Source organism: Pyrus communis, chromosome 4 (genome assembly GCF_963583255.1).
Source record: "Pyrus communis chromosome 4, drPyrComm1.1, whole genome shotgun sequence".
Classification (NCBI taxonomy): domain Eukaryota; kingdom Viridiplantae; phylum Streptophyta; class Magnoliopsida; order Rosales; family Rosaceae; genus Pyrus; species Pyrus communis.
The window spans coordinates 27721606-27726508 of NC_084806.1; positions in this window are offsets into that span (position 1 = coordinate 27721606).

A 4903-nucleotide genomic window follows, 5' to 3' on the forward strand; every position below is an offset into this window, starting at 1 on the left:
TTAGGATTAAGTCCCACTGGGTGTACCAAAATGTTGACTCTAAAAACTATTTAGCCTACGTGGCACATAGGCTGAATAACTAATGAGCTAACTACGTCTTTTGGTTAAATGCGGGGTGTGCCAACTTGACCACCGAGCTCAGTTGGTGAGTGAATGAATATGGTGGTGGTGATGTTAAATGCGCTACGACTATAGTCGAGGAAGGAACTCGCCTCAACCTCTGGGTTCTAGAGCCTGAAGAGAAGGCTGCTAGTTTCTTTGAAGTTCATGAATCGTCAGCATTGAGCTCATTTTCTATAATTATATTTGTGCAAATATAAATGCATTGAATCGATACCAGACTGTAAACATAAATACTCAAAAGTGATAAGTGTCTTGGTTGTAAATGTGGTTCGGCCGTCGAAATGTCGAACTCTGAAATGTAGTTGTGAATATCCAATCATAAAATAGGTTTGGCTTTCAAAGTGTCAAATAATGTAACCTAGTAACACTTCACTTTTCCGAGAAGGCTAATAAAGTGACCTTTCCTAACAAGGACTCAAAGATTCCTTGCTGACTGAGACTTGGATCAATAACCAATCGGTCTCAAAGCAGTGTTGTTAAACCTAACTGAAGATGTTCTTTGGTTGCTTGATTTTATGGCTCTAGTGTTGTTAATCCTAACTGAAGGTGTCGCCAGTTGCCAACCACAATGTTATTAAGCGTAGCTAAAGATGTGTTTGATGAAGTTAGAAAGGTCAGTGTTTTCTCAAAGATGAGAGGGTTTTCTTAGAGCCAGAGTTTGCTCAAGGTGAATTTGTATGTTGATTTGAAGAGGCTTTGAACGTTGCACATCATCTTCTATTTATAGTGGCAACTTTTACCTAGTGCCAAGGTAGTCCCATTTGGATTAAATCTCCTTGGCATATCCTGAACAAATTGTTTTCTTGTTTGGATTACACTCAATTACTTTACCAGACTTGGTATTCTGAACCCATCCATCTTTTGGTATCCAATTCATCCCCTAGATTACACTCAATTACTTTACCAGACTTGGTATTCTGAACCCATCCATCTTTTGACATGTCATAAAAAAAACAAAAAAAATTATTGCACACTTGTCAATCTGTGATAAGCTAAAGGCTATCTCCAACCCAAGGGGCTAAAATATAAAAGGGTAAATTACATTTTACCCTCTCAGGTTTGGGGTCAATTTCAATTCCTTACAACATCTTTAAAACATTTCAATTTCATAAATTTAGTTATCATTTTATTTAAATTTCATACCTCTGTTAGAAAATCTGTTAAGTTAACCGTTAAGTGATGACGTGGCAAATATGAGGTCCCCATTTATGCTGACATGGCTGTCACATTTGTGCCACGTGGCTGAACATTTAATAAAATATTAAAATAGTAATTAATTAATTAATTAAAAAAAAAAAACCCATAAATCCCTTTTCCCCTTCATTTTCCCCACCCCATAGATGGCCCAACCCAAGCTTGCCATAGTCGTCCAGCCGGGTTGCCATCGCCTGCAGCAATCTCTCCCTTCTCATCTTCATTCTTCACATTCTCAGCGATGGGAAGGATGAAGAACTTCCATCGCCATCGAATTTGATAGGAAGATGAACAGCCACAAAAATTCAAATCACCAAATACAAATCAAGTCGAACCAAAATTTGATCAATCCATCATCCCCAAATGGCAGGATTAGATGAACTTAGATAAAGCTCACTCCTTTATCGATCCCCAAAAGGGCTTGTTCGCCGGCGGCTCTTCCTTGGAGCTCGACCCTTGCGATTCCTACACAGGAAGCACTTTTGGCTTTTTTTGCAATCCGAATAATCAAAAATTTGAATTTTGGGTTTCTGGAAATTACGAAATTTGATTTCTGGGTTTTGGGTTGAAGCTATCGGACGATGGAATGGTGAACTTGCTGGGCAGATCGTTCATGTGAGAAGGTGAAGAACGAAGATGAGAAGGGAGAGATTGTTGTAGGCCATGGCGACCCAGCTGGATGGCGGCGGCGGGCTTGGGCTGGGCCTTCTAGGGTTGGGAGTGGTGGCGGGAGGTGAGGTAGAGGGAGAAGTGGAAGAAAGTGATTAGAGAGAGGGTCTGTGGGGTGGGGAAGACGAAGGGGGAAGGGGATTTCTGGGTTTTTATTTTATTCTATTTTTTTTCAATTTTTTTTCTTTTTTTTGAGAAAATTCAGGTTTTTAAAAAAAAATAAAAAAATATTTTATTTGCCATGTGGTAGACATTTGGCAACCACGTCAGCATTTAACAGATCAATGGATGGAAAATGTAACGGAGGTATTATTTTGAAATAAAATAGTACTTAAGGTATGAAAGTGAAATGTTTTAAAGATGTTGTAAGGAATTGAAATAGACCCCAAACCTGAGGTATGAAAGTGTAATTTACCCAATATAAAAATTTAGTCTCGTATTTCAACTATTCACGTATACATATGAGGTTAGATAGTTTTTTCCTCCAACGGTAAGGGACCCATAGTTTCACCCCAACTTTTTAATTTGTTAAACTTTTGTACTTCATTGTTTTTTTTTTTTTTTTTTTTGCTAATAATTTTGTAATTGGTTATTTTTTTAATCTATCTTGTTTTATTTTTACGAACATTTTGATGTAAAAAATTCAAATTCTAGACAAAAAAACGTTGAGAAAATTGAATTATTTAATGCATTAATGAACAAATGGATGTGTATTTATAGAGTTTTGGAGGAGCTTTGGTGTAGGTGCATAAGAAGATTAAGACAAAAATTTGTGTCGACGGTGGCATATGAAGGTAAGATGGGCATTGTTATAATATTATTGTTTTAAAGATGGGTACAATTTACGGATTGGTGGCCAAGGCATATGAAAAAAAAAAAATTCACTCTGTAAAGGTAAGGGTTTTGCAACATAGAGAGGACCTTCAACTCAACACACAAACAAACACTCCAGAAACCCTCATTCAACACAAAACATTCTCATACCCTAACAAAATATTAACTGCTTCACTAACCTTTCCATCAACACACATTCAGCTCAATTGAACATCACTGTGTTGACAAACCGGCAACATATTCTGCTCGGGTGAACATTATTGGAGTCGTAGAATCAATCAGTCTAGGAGTACCTTCAGTTTGGTTAAACAACACTACTTCTAGTTCGATTAGTTACTTATCCAAATCTCAGCCGGTGAAGAGTGTACGATTTTTTTGACGAACAAGGTCACTTCACCAGCTTTCCCGACGAAGTAAGGTGTTCTATGATTGGTTACTCACAAGTGCACTTCAAAGTTCAACATTCAGACGGACAAACCACATTTACCGTAAATACACTTATCTCATTTGAGTATCTTTGTCCCTACAACCTCATACCGATTCGGCACACCTATATTTTCACAAATATAGTTGAAGCAGCCGAACCTATTGCAGAAGATTGAATTTCGTAGCAGAAAACATAACCTTGGCTTCAGGTTTTAGGTAGCGAATTGGCACGCCCACATCATCATCACATCCTCAGCCGCTTAAAGGTTTTAATCTAGAGTTGGCACGCCCACATCAACATAAGGACGTAGTTAACTTAGTAGTTACTCGGCTTACGCGCCATGTAGGCATTATAATTTCTAAAGTCAACAGTCAACCATCTATGCCTCTCCTTAGACAAATTTGGGGCCCTAACCCTTTTCTTTAAAACCTTTTTTTGCTTTTTCTTCCTTCTCTTTTCGGTGGGCAAGTGCCTCCTCTTTCATTAACAGACTGTCAAAACTCTCAAACCAACCAACACCTTGGGACCTTGACGCCATGACCCATAAAACCTAACAACGACTAGAAGGGATTCGGGGTCCATAGTCTTGGTAATAATCCAGAATATGCTTAGAAATGCACTCTGGACTAAATATCTTACATTATAAGAGAGCATCCTAGTGAGTTGGATCTTCATTGTCTTAGCCTGATGTAGTGTTTTCAATTTGCTTTATATATCCCACTATTTGGAATCAAAGAAATAAATGGCACATCTCTCACCTTTTCTTAATAGAAAAGTTCATCACTGCTTGTTGGAAAATTTATAATCAATTAATTAAGGCTTTGTTTGAGCAAAACATACCTAATGCAATGAAGATATTAATACATACATTAAGAAATATTTAGTCCACTTCTGGCAAGCTAACTATATTCGCAATAGATGCATTAAACAGAAAAGCTAGCTACTAGGGAAATTGGTTGGTCCCTTCCCCTATTGAATTTATAAGAAATATGTACGGTCAAGAATAGCTGTAGGAGCAAGTCCCTCTGGTTGTGCTTCAGTTTTGCGTAGTAGCTGCATGTCTTAAACAGAGCATTCTCTGGGCATCAAAACTGGGTACGTATCACTCGTGTTCAGGTGAAAGGTGATTCACAGGTCCATCATCAACATTATCAATGGCAAAGACCAGCTTCATTGGAGAATTAAGTTAATTATTGAAGACATCATTCATCTCAGGTTTAAATTTTCACAAATATGATTATGCATAGGTAATGTTAGGGAAACTAAATTTGTAAGCTAAATCTGTAAATTGAATGATGTGTCACCAACAAGAAATAAACACATTAATCAACACTTAAGTTATAATCAAATCATCAACTTCCAAGTCATTTGGTTTACAAAATTTGATGTGCAAATTTAGTCTTTCTAGCATTAGCTTTCGTGCATATCTTTGTAAAGCCAATATGGCGGCTAATACGCTGGATGAACTTGGACATCAATATAACCATGGATTTTACACTTTCCTCACCCATTCTAACATTTAAGTACTACAATTGTATGTCTGTAAAGATCTCTAGACGATCCTTGCTGTAATTTCAGCAAGTTCGAAAAACAAAAACATGTATGACCATCTTGGGATTTCTCTACTTTCCAAGTCAAACAAAAGACTCCAAACTA